Source organism: Pipistrellus hanaki (genome assembly GCF_964339955.1).
Source record: "Pipistrellus hanaki genome assembly, chromosome: 10".
Taxonomy (NCBI): Eukaryota; Metazoa; Chordata; class Mammalia; order Chiroptera; family Vespertilionidae; genus Pipistrellus; species Pipistrellus hanaki.
Genome location: NC_140512.1, coordinates 7752715 through 7765251, shown reverse-complemented (window position 1 = coordinate 7765251; position 12537 = coordinate 7752715). Strand labels below are relative to the sequence as shown.

At 42.0% G+C, this 12537-nt stretch overlaps 1 protein-coding gene across 7 annotated transcripts in view; it reads right to left on the bottom strand.

Annotated features, from left to right (window-relative positions):
* CREB5 (cAMP responsive element binding protein 5) overlaps window positions 1-12537 on the bottom strand; it is a 387508-nt gene that overhangs the window by 111427 nt on the left and 263544 nt on the right. The gene's annotated exons all lie outside the window — the stretch shown is intronic.

Sequence of the window (12537 nt, the reverse complement as noted above, 5' to 3'; positions counted from 1 at the left end):
CATCCTGTGCCTTCTGCAAGACTCCCCACCAGGTCACCCTCACTAATGCCTTTATCTAACCTCTTCTTGAATCTCCAGGCAGGCTCCCTCAGACAGTTTTCAAATACCTCTCCTGGGAGACCAAATTTATGGTTCTATCTAACCAGCCACTCACCAGTATTATTTCAGCTCTTTAGGAAGTGGCACTAGAAATTATTAGCTCCACAAATACACTGGCAGAAGAGGGATGTGTCAATGTGTGACTTAGGGCAGCTGTGATAGTGTGCGTAGACTATGCAATCTTAGGCTGCTAAAAGCCCAATTTTTCAAGTTTTGTTCTTAATGATAAAAAGGACGGGGATGCTAAGAGGATAACTTGTACTCCAAAGAAACACAGACAGGCTTGGCAAACTCCTTGGTTATAATTCCTTGGTTAAAACCAGCAGAGAGCTGAAAACCATGGCTGTATTCAAATCATTGAAAACTAGCCCGGCCAGCATGGCTCAGTGGTTGAACATCAATCCATGAACCAGGAGGTCTTGGTTCAATTCCCAGTCAGGGCACATGCCTGGGTTTGGGCTCAATCCCCAGTGTGGGGCATGCAGAAGGCAGCCAATCAATGATTGTCTCTCTCCCTCCCTTTCTTCCTCCCTCCTTCCCTCCCTCCCTCAAATCAATAAAAATATTTAAGCCCATACACACAAATCAACAAAAACTATAGGACTGGCTGTGAGATTTAAAGAAAACCTTGTTGGGCAAGGGCTGAACATCATCTGAGAAGGGAGGAGGGAAACATGAAGAACTTGAGAAGGTTCAGGAGTGCACAGAAAAATATGCAAAGGCCAGAAGGGAAGTCCTAAGTGGAAAAGTAAAAGGAACAAGAAGACTGGGAGATTATGATAATGATCTTCAAGTTTCTAAATTACTATATTCAGGGAACGGTGACCAGTTACTTTCAAGCGCAACCAAAGCAGAATAATACCAATAATAGAACAGCAGCACATGAGATTTCAGTCAGAAGGAAGAATAGCTCCCAAGAACGAATAGTGTAAAACAATTAAATGGCTTACTGAGGTTTTGGAATTTCCTCTTATTAGGCTCTTAAAAAATAGATTCGTCCCCATCTGGCATGGTTTCCAGGGAGGAGGAGAAACTGGCAGACCTCTCAGAGTCCTAAATTAGGTCTATTATTTTCACTTATTCCAATCACAGTGGCTGACAGAAATGCTAGAGATAATGCTGGCTGCCACCATTCAGCAGCAAATGGAATAAAGCAGCCTCGTGAGGCCGCAAGACGTAGGCTTTGGGCTGCCCAATGGCTCGGCCACAGATCATGGGTGTGTGATCTGGGCAAGTCCTCTAACTTCTCTGATTTCTGATTGGCAAAAACAGGTCTCTAATGCCCACTTGGTAGGTATAATATGAGGACGGTCTGATAATCGTATATGAGATAACATTCTGTGTGTGCTTGGCCCTTGAAGAATGATCAGTGTATATTCTATTCAAGAGACAATCTATTTCAGATAATAAAATTATTGCTAGTGTCGTTTTAAAACACAAGTAAAGCTACATTGCTCTACATTTCGGGGTGAAGCAATTTGGGGGAAAGGCCCCAAATATCCAGTCTCTAGGTAGGATCTGAGTGTCCTTTCCATTACTGAGGGCCCTAGTGTACCTCAGTGTACCACCTTTTTGGGGAAACCTGCTCTGATTCAACTGAACCAGGCTCGTCCCTCATACAGAGAGGTTTGCTGAATGACTTAACGAGGGTGTCTCACTGATAAGGGTCTCTCATTTCCTGGCAGCAGTTTGACCATTACACATCCATGATAGACCTCTTTTTAAGAGTCAGGATAATTTTCTTTCTTTCTTTCTTTTTTAAATATATATTTCATTGATTTTTTACAGAGAGGAGGAGAGAGGGATAGAGAGCTAGAAACGTCAGTGAGAGAGAAACATCGACCAGCTGCCTCTTGCACACCCCCTACCAGGGATGTGCCTGCAACCAATGTACATGCCCGTGACCAGAATTGAACCTGGGACCTTTCAGTCCGCAGACCGACGCTCTACCACTGAGCCAAACTGGTTTCGGCCTTTTTTTTTTTTTTTTTTTTTTTTTTTTAAATATATTTATGCCTCCTGCACACCCCCTACCAGGGATGTGCCCGCAACCAATGTACATGCCCTTGACAGGAATCAAACCTGGGACCCTTCAGTCCACAGACCGACGCTCTACCACTGAGCCAAATCGGTTTCGGCAAGGGTCAGGATAATTTTCAACACTATCCTGAAGGAACACTCAACTAATAATTGGCTTGAGCTAGGGGGTTTGGGAGAGGGCTCGAGTTTCTAGGAAACTCGTGTGTCCTCCTTGTGCAAACTTTCCGGAGCTGCTTTTCAAGTTCTCCCACTTTGCAGGAGTACTTATCATGAGACTAAATTGATATTCATCTGAAACACTTAATAAAATAATAGCAATAAAGTTCATAATAATGATACTTGGCATTTACTATGTACTTTGCATCCAAGGATCTCAAAGGGCTTTTCAACCAGGCTTTGCTATTTTCAATGCAACTCCTGGGCTGGACATACAAGCAACCTCTGAGTACAGCTTCCCAGCAGACTGAGTCGGTTCTTTCATTAGGTTCTGAGATGGAGGTGGTGGCCATGCTATGTGCAGAAACACACCCACTACGCACAAGCACCCACAGACATCCACATGCTAAAAGACAGAAGAGATATAAAGGCTTTTGGTCCCAAACACACTTTTGACTATGTCAGCTGAGCCAAACTTGGAAACTAGGTTTGCCATTTTGATGGATCTTATTATGATAATTTTTCCAGTGTCCTTCTCAGTGTATTTATAAGTACAATTTGGGGCATCCACATATGTTCTTTGAAGGCATGACGTTTGAAAGGGCTTAGTTTCCCTTTAAGTTCATTCTGAAGGAAATTCTGTTTAGGCTTAAGTGATTAGTTAAAAGCCACGGGATTTGTACATAAAACGTCTCTTCTCAGGCGCTTTCCCTTCGCTGACGGCCTTGCATTTTGCCGAAGGGAGTGACTTGCTCAGTTTCCCATATTATTCCCCTGACGGTCCTGTTCCTGCTCCCAAACAAATGTGGTATTCGGGGTTTCAAGTTTAAAATGTAATTTGGTATCATTTCAGATGTCTTCCTACAGCTTATAAACATCTTCCCCAGAGGGACTCGGGGTCTGATTTTAATTTGTGGTAGAGTTATGGTCACAGTAAATGTCAATTTAGCTATCGACAATAAGTCCCTGGCAGACTAGGAATGGCAAGTGACTGACAGTACATTGAAAGGACATGCACACATTACCCTTTGCTCCCAGGAGCTGCCTCGTCCCTAAGAAACCCTCCGCTGGTCTGTGATGACAGCTTGGCTTCACCTCAAGCCCCTAAAACTTGGTCGCTTACCAGAAGAGGAGGCCGGAGTGCACTTTCCCTGGATGTGCTGATCTGAAGACCATAAAGCCATACAGAGAAGTAACAGAGGCCTTCATTACATGGCCTTGACTTTGAGAACCCCCACAGGGGTGTCACTGCCTCGCCACTGGTTTGCCTGGTGATCCTGGCCTATGTCCTCAAGTCCTCACAGCTTCTGTTTCTTCATGAAGAAAAAGGGCCAAGTCAACAAATTTCAAGGACCTTTCCATTCCCAAAGTTATATGGTTAGATATTATGGTGAGGCCGGGAGCTATTTATGGGGGGAAGCAGCATGTCAGTTGTGAATTTCCCCAAAGCTGGGGACAAGTGGGAAATTCATCTCTGGCCTCTCTTGGACGTCCCCTTTCCTTAAACAAGGCAGGCTCCAAAGGTCTGAGTGCAGGTAACATTTAGAAAAGTACCAGGAGTCCTGAGAAGTAGGGGAGGAGGCATTTGCTTCTCAAATATGAACAATGATCCTTTTAATTAGCATGAAATAAAGGTTTGACTCTTTTGTGCTCCAGAGTTAGTCATTTGTTATTAAACAGAATTAAACTCTCTTAGGAGAGGTAGTTCAGGTCCCTAAATAAGCAGTTGTATATTTTCAGTGTGTGTCATCGACCTGGGGTTCTGAAAATGATAGAACTCCCCCAAATCGGTGAGCTGCCAGGAAAAACATTTTCACCACTGAGTGGTAAATGCCAGCCGACCCTACCTGCTTTGGAGCTAAGATAACATTCCCTAAGTGCCTGTGTTGAGTTCAATGGATGGTTCTGTCTGTGGTGACTGGGATGGTCTTTCGTGTGTCAACTTGCTGGGCCACAGGATGCCCAGAGACCTGGTTAGACATTATTTCTAGGTGTGTCTGTGCGGGTGTTTCTGGAAGAGAGCAGACTGCCCTCCTCCAGGTGCTGAGGTCCGGAGTAGAACAGAAAGGGGGAGAAAGGTTGAATATTCATTCTCTCTCTCTCTCTCTCTTTCTCTCTCTCTCTCTCTCTCTCTCTCTCTCTCTCTCTCTCTCTCTCTCTCTCTCTCTCTCTCTCTCTCTCTCTCTCTCTCTCTGCCAGACTGACTGAACTGAGGTATCAGTCTTCTTCAGGCCCTACCCTGGGTCTTACATCACAGTTCTCCTGGCTCTCAGGTCTTTCGACATGGAATGAGATTTGCACCACCAGCTTTCCTAGGTCTCCAGCTGGCAAACAGTAGATCATGGGATTTCTCAGCCTTCATAATTGGTGGGAGCCAACTCCTTATAATAAATCTCATTTTTTTGATAGGAGTGAATTACTGGAATTCAGGCATTAACTTTGATATTCTTCATTCTCTACTGCCAATCATTCACCAAGTTATAGCCACTCCACCTCAAAATAGGCCTGGAACCCATCCACTTGGCTCTATCCCCGCTGCCAAGATCCTGGTCCAAAACACTAACACACTATCTTCTCTCATTTGGTTCTTCCAACCGTTTCTATCTCCAGTTTTGCTCCGCTCCAATCCAACCTCTGCATTGCAGCCAGAATGATCTTCCCGAACCAACAATCTAATCCTGACATTTCACTGCTGGACATTCTTCCACGGCTTTCCTTAGTGTTTAGTATTTAATAAGATCATCCTTTAAAGTTTAAACGTTCTGTCTCTTTGATGTCTGTAGTACCACACTTTCCCACCTGCTGAATATGTTTCGTCCACCTGGCTTTCCTAGAATGTGCCAAGCTCTTTCATACCCCGGGTACTTAATATGTGCCATTGCCTTTGCCTGAAATATTTAGCTAGATCTTCTTTTGTTGATCAACTCTTATTCCTCTTTAAGTCTCGGTTGAATATCACTTTTTAAAAATTTTCTCTGATGCCCAAATTAGAGCTGTCTCTAATTTACAGGGTCCTGTAGCTTCACGTACTTTTCCTTTATGCTATTTCTAGAATATGTTTATAGTTATTATTATTTATTTCGTGTCAGTTTCTGCCATTAGACTCAAGCCACCATGATGAGAGGGTCTATATATCTTTTGACTGCCAGAGGTGAGGTCACTGGGATTTCTTTTGACTATTGGAAAAATCTTTGCTTACTTTCTGGGGTAGTCTGTTCCATTTGGATGGAAGAGAGCACTGAATACCATGACAAAACTGGAAGCATTTCTAGACGTTAAGAGGGTTGATCTAATATGAGTACCAACCTACATGCTATTAGTAATAGATCTCCCTTTCTGAAATAGGTGGATATTTTTCTTGATGGTACAAGAGCAAAATGCCAAATGGAAATGTTCATTCCAGGACTTACAATTTGGGTTTTAGGTTAATGCTGAAGTATTCAACTGTTCTTATGCTAGTTAAGTGATTTCCATTGTTGCCAATAATTTCAATAGTTGAAGGTCTCCAGAGGGGTTAAAAATCAGGACTTCCATGTAAGATTCCCAAGTGTCAAATATATATGCCAAACAAACCTCTGTAGTTAAATCTGGGCTCAAAGAGCAATAGTTACAAGTGCCTTGGGCTGCTTTCCTTATAAGGCAGAACATTGAAAAAAGATCTGGATTTTTACTCAAAAACAAAGTAAACAAAATCAATGATGTCCAAGTCCAGTGTGGCTGAGAGAATTCATTTTCTTAATATGGAATGGGCTCCGGAGTGATGGCGCAGAGTGGACGTACAAGAATAACTGTCTACTGCAGACTTCTGGCAAACTCTTTGGAGTATTGGTCCACAGCCAGTGTTTTTCTTCATAAATGAATTCCACATCTTTATTAAGTTAAGTATTTCTCTTTTTTTATTATTTGAAACATACTTTAAATATTTTGTTTTATGATGTCCTGGAAACTGATACAGTTCCTTCCAGATCAGGGAAAATGGAAAAATCAATTAATTTTTTTTTTTTTACATTGAGAGTGATTACACAAAAATTATGCCCCAATTTATCCATTACTATGAATATCTTTTGACATCATGTGTGAATAACTCAGGACAACCGCAATTAAAGCTGATTGGATGCATCATTTATTTTCGCAGAAAAGCCCTAAATGATTATTAAATAGAAATATACCCTTTGTGTGAGTTGATCTGTAGAAGACTATATAGTAAAATTTATAGATTTTAAGTTACAATTAGTCTTTTATAGAAAAAAAAACCTCGGCAAGAACAAACCAAGACACATCAAAAGCCTGAAGTGAGCTCCTAATGCCAGATCGTCCCACACAAACAAGTTACCGTTCGTAACCCAGAGAATGAATCTTATTAAAATGAATTTTATTGACATGGATGGCATTTCAAAGTTGGCGCATTTACAGATGAGTTAATTGGCTTTACCCCCAAAATGGAGGAATTTCAGAGCCATTTAAAGCATAAGAATCGCTGGTTCTGAACACAGAGCAGGGGGAGGGAGAGAAAGGAAGGCCAGCCCTGAGCAGAAACTAGAGTTGCCTTCCCCACTCTTCAAAACCACGTTCTCAAAACCTCCTAATGGGTTTCACTGTTTTCTTTTCCGTGCTTATCATAATCAGGGAACCATACATTTGCATCCCTAATGGACCCTTTTCAAAAGTGTGTTGACATTTCAGTAGGTTTGGAATAGCTCTTAATGCTTCTCTCAATTTGGGTGGGTGCCCACAGATCTCCTTATATGGGTTTCAACATATAGACTGTCTGCTTTACTCACGGTAATTTTTTTTTAATCCCTGGGAACCTATCTTAATTATACTCTTAAAAAAGTGAAAACTCAGAAGTCGGATGACTCAGAAAAGAAGCATCTAGCTGGCTATCCACACGCAGAGCAGTATGTTGACTGTATCTGTGAACTCAGGCACCAGTCAAAAGTACCATCCCTTGTGTGGTCAAGTCTTTTTTTTTTTTTTAGCTCCTATTTTTGTCAAAAGGAAATAGATATAAATAAGACCATCAAGATAAACATAGGTTAGGGGAGAAAGTTGAAATCAAGAAGCAGGGAGCTGTTCTAAGCAAAAATTCCACTGCATTTTATTCCTTGCATTTCAGAAAATGACTCGGGATCCAAAGGACCCTTAGAAAGGTAATGTAGGTCCCATCTACTTTTTGTGGCTTTGATCAAAATTTGACCCAATAGCAACACAACTGACAATATTAATTTTTTTTTTTTTTTTTAACATTTACTCAGCTCCTGCTGTTTCAGGAACGGTAGTGGGCGCCTGGGGTGAATTAAAGATCATCCCTGTCTTCAAAAAACTCATGATTTATTCAGAGAAATAGACAAGGCTTTACACCCCCTCCCCCTTTCAGAATGATATCTAATCCCCTTGGAGTTTCAGGGGAGAGTTTCTAGAAGAGGAGACACAAAATTGCTCCAGGAAAGATGAGAAGATAGGCCTGCATTGCACATGTGCACATGTGTTCATGTATGTGTCTGTGCGGGAGGGACAGGGGATACTGGTGGTAGGGGCTCCAGGCCCAGTTAACCTTCTGCGCAAGGCAAGGTGGGGAAACTACTTCAACACAAGCTGAGAAGATAGTAAAGAGTTACTGTTGCCCACAGTTTAACATGAGATGAAAACAATCTCTAAATGATAACGTTCCCTATCTAGAAATACATGTGATCTGACGTGCATCCATTCATTCCAACCACCTTAGAGATGCCAAATTGGGCACTCTATTTTTATCTATTAGAGATGCCAAATTGGGCACTACATCCATTTAGACTTTTAAGACTTATTTTCCAATGTTTCCTGTAGGTCTCTGAGTTAAGAGAACCATTTGATAGACTCAACTCCACGAATTGGGTTCTTTTTGAATTACAGTGTATTGGAATGAAAGGGAGAGAGAGAGATTTAGGGTAAGTGGGAGAGAAGCATTGCGAACTCTGGGCAAGGAGTCAGTATTTTTCAGAATCAAAGGAGCTCTTCCTGGGCCTATTATCCTATATTAAGCTGCATTGGAAAAGGTAAAAATGAAGCCAGAATTTGCTCCTACTTCTGATTCTAAACAGAAAGTTGTGTTACTGAGTTACCTTTCCAGTACTGTATTTGTAGTTTTCATTTATTTTTTACTTTGAGCTCAGTAAATATACATCGGCATGAGATGAGGGGTATGTTTTAGCACTCACTGTTGTGTAGCATTTTCATCAGAGGCACTGAAAGCAGCTTTCTGTGTTTCTTGTGACTTTTACTCTCCCTTTTGGGTACTCTTTTTGCAAGAAATTAATTATAGTTCCTGGAAAGTCCTATCGTACAGTATTATGTGAGATGCTGCACTAACAAGATAATAAGTAGATTTCCCCATTACTTCCAGCATAAAGTGGAAACACATAGATTTAAAGACAGCTTTCTTTCTAGGTCTACATTGACTTGAAACCTTTTGCAAAATATATTATTGTCTTTTAGTTTCTAAATTGATATTGAAGGTCACTGAATCTACTGTTTCTTTCAAAGAGAAAGGAAGGAAGGATGGAAGGACGGGAGGGAGGGAGGGAGGGAAAAAGAAAGGGAGGAAAGGAGGGAGGGAGGGAAACCTTGGTCATCCTGGTTTAAATATGAAAATGAACCCGGGCCAGGAGACAAGGTGGCCTCACAGAGCAAATGGCCCAGCTCAGCCCTTCTCATCAGGCTCTTTCCCTCACTCACTGTGTGCAGCTAACTCAGAACCCACTCCTTCTGTGCTTCTGCATATGAAAAAATGAGCCTGTAAAAATGTCAGCCAGCTTTTGTTAGGAATAGTCATTAAAAAATAATTGGGTGGGCATTTAGTACATGAGATGCCCAGCTCTCATAAGATAAATCAGTCCATGTGTCCTTAACATTTTGCTCCTGAGTTGCCTCATGCCAGCAAGAGTTCTGAAGTGTGGAGAAGTTCTAATATAGCTTCTGAAACGAGAAGCTATAACAGAGTTCACATTTCCAAGACTATTCCCAGCCACTTGAAAAACTCAGCCCATGACCTGCCTCTGTAATATATAGTATTTCCACACCGTGGCTGTCTTAATAAACCAGTGGATAGTTCCCTCCAATCTGTTTGCTTTTAGTGGACATTTTTTTCTCATCTCCAAAGAAGCTAGCAGTATAATATACAAATGACTAGAATAACCGTGCATTGCTCTAGACACCAATGAATAAAATATAGCAAAGACTGCATATCCCTAGAGTGAATTATTCCACTTAGAAAATGGTATAATTGACTTTGGGTAGTATGGGGGTGGAGGGGAATCCAAGTGATTTTAGGCTGTAGGGTTATTTTCTGGTAATTGCCTGACTTGAAACTAGTTTGTCAATCAGACAGTTCTCTTAGTCTTATAAGGGGGGTGGGGGAGAGTGTTTTTTTTTTTCAGGGAGGGGGGAGATTATGGAAGGAGAATTGAGAAAATGGCTAAGCCCCACAAGACCTTTTTTCTTGTCATGAAGTTGTTGTAAAAAAGATCTGCTATTATGTCTGGGATGGGTGAACTCCGTGGCATTTCGTGTTCAGTAAAAATGTCTCAAACCATTTTTCAAACATTTTGAGGCTTGGCAAAAACCTGAAATCCATCTTGCCAAGCACTCTCCCCTCCCCCCTTAATTCTTAAATCCATGTGTCTTTCAAGGGAAATTTAATCCGTATGTTTCTGATTCATTTACACTTAACTCATCAAAATGGTGTTTTGTAAGAGCTATTTGATGTTCAAGAAGTCTTATGAGCTTCTCTTTTTATACGTCTAAAAAGCGTTTCTTTCTGAGAACCAGAAAATTGTATTTTACCAGCTGTAAGCCAAATGATTTGAGCTGTGTTAAAAATCAAGAACCTGCTGAATTTAGGAGACAGGAAAATAGCAGACACAATGACATAAATAAGTGTCCTCGCATGTCTGCCTGCTCTGCCTCTACCCAAAGTCTTTCAAACTCCTCTCCTGAAGGCACCTATCCCATGAAGCCTAAGAGCCAACTATGAAGCTGAGAATTACGGTCTTAGTGCAAAAATTTCCATTGATTCTGGAGATTCCCACTTGTGAATCCTAGCTCAGAATCAATGGAAGTAAAACCCGAAGTCTTTCATTAGGTCAATCTATTACCTAGGAAATAAAATAATCATTGAATGCCAGAACTAGAAGGGACTTGTGAAATTTCTAGTTTAGTAATTTTTGGATTGTGTTTCAAGGTCTCCTGGGTGGGAGGGGGCATGGATTAATGAAAGACCTTTGGGCCAATCAGGGCTCTTTGTTTTCCATATCTAGAGGAGTTTTTGTAAAATTTATTATTTTTCCCAATATCATACAAGAGGATTTAAAAGAAAGTACTCTGAGGGTAAATTTAGTTGAAAGACAAATACCTTAATTTTATATGAGAACACTGAGGTCTGGGGAAGGAATCTTAGCATCGGAGCAGAGCTGGCACTGGTACCCAGATCTCCAGACCCTTGTCCAGCATTCCAGCAACCTTTCTACTAGGCCAGATGTTTTCAAACCTGGCTACAATTCATTAGTGGGTGTAACAGTGAGAAATTAGTGAAATCCATTTAATCTGAATGACTAGTATTTTAGGAAAATGCATAGAATGTAACAATAATGTTATACACAGTAAAGATTACGCATTTTTTCATTAAATTATACACATACATGTAAACATACCCATGTGAGTCTATTGGGCTGTGATATGAAATACATAACTTACTGTTCTTCATATGAAAAAATTCCAAACCACTCTGCCATACAGAAAACCATGTTTCTTTTACTGGTAGTTCAGCCAATAGCAATTTTCAATTTGCCTTGTTAAAGACCACATGGATGGAAAGACTCAACGTGACCCTTCTCGCATTGTGGAGGAAATATTACAAATAACCGGCCTATTTACCAACAGTGGCTTAACACACAGATGGGGAGAAATGGACAAAGAGCAAATATGTGCTGGGGAAGGAAAAGGGGGTGACAGATACCTACTTGAGAGAAGAATCACATTTATCTTAATATGATTTACAAACAGCAGGAATGATCTCCGACTGGCATAGAGTGCAACCGTTCAGTGGAAGCCCCAGACATGTTAGCACTAGCATATTTCCAAAGTGCATTTTCCAAGCACTTAACCATCATTAATTAGGTAGAAACATCCTTTGGAGGTCAGGAGACACAATAGTTCATCTCTGCACAACGAAGCTTTGGAGACTAGGGGAATTCGAGTAGCTGGGTAATGACTGTGGGAGGATGAATTGGGTTAACTGGCTGTGAAAATGTCGCGATAAAGCATTGTGAGAAATGCCACGGACACACTGATATCAGTGGGCTGCTGTCCTTTCCCAGCTGAAAGCTGTCTCCCTGAGAAGGGACACAAAGTCATTAAAACAACTATGAATTACCCTCTGGCTCTCTTTTTTCAGAATCCTAATGAAGTGACAAGTTTTCTGTGGTCACAAAGTGCCTGAGTCTCTTTGGGATGAAAGTGTGAAGTAAGGCTGTGTTGGGAATTGTGGTCTCCAGTTGCCTAGGTGGGGAGAGAGGGAGAGGGAGGAAGCAGGAGTTTCAGAGCCCAGAGGTCACATCCTGCTGGTGGGTGGGTGCTGGTTCTGGGGTGGCTTCCAAGCTCTGTCCTCATCAGATGTGCACTTAGAGCATCAAGGCTGGTGCGGGAGAGGGAGGGACAGAGAGAGTAGTGGGAAGCAGAGAGAGCCTGGCCGGTTACCCCATGTCATTTACGGCCCAGGGACAGCATGCCCCACCCACTAACTAGACACCAGGGAGCATTAGGCTGGAGGCAGCAAGCAAGCTGTCTGGTTGGCCTCCCCACCCTTCCCTCCAGACCAGAGGGTGGAGTCTTCACATAGCACAGCCTTTGAAAGACTCCAGTTTCTCAAAGCCTTCTGGTTGCTGCTCTGAGTCCCTGCACATCCAAGTCTTTCTCTGTATTCTTCCACACCACTGACCCCAGGAGCCAGAACTCAAAATAGGGGCGGAGAGGCATAAACATGGGCAAGAAGATGGAGTTCCTGGCACCAGCAAGCCCAGTAGGCAGGTAGAGAGGAACTGTGCTCCTCACTGCATCAGAGCCAGGTCCTGACCCTGCCACCAGATAGCTTGCTGATGCCAGAGAACTCGACACCTCATTGGGTGGCCTCAATGTCTGTATCTGTAAGATGAACGGTTTGGGCTGAAGGCTCTCTACCATTCCTGCCCATCAGTGCATTTAGAATTA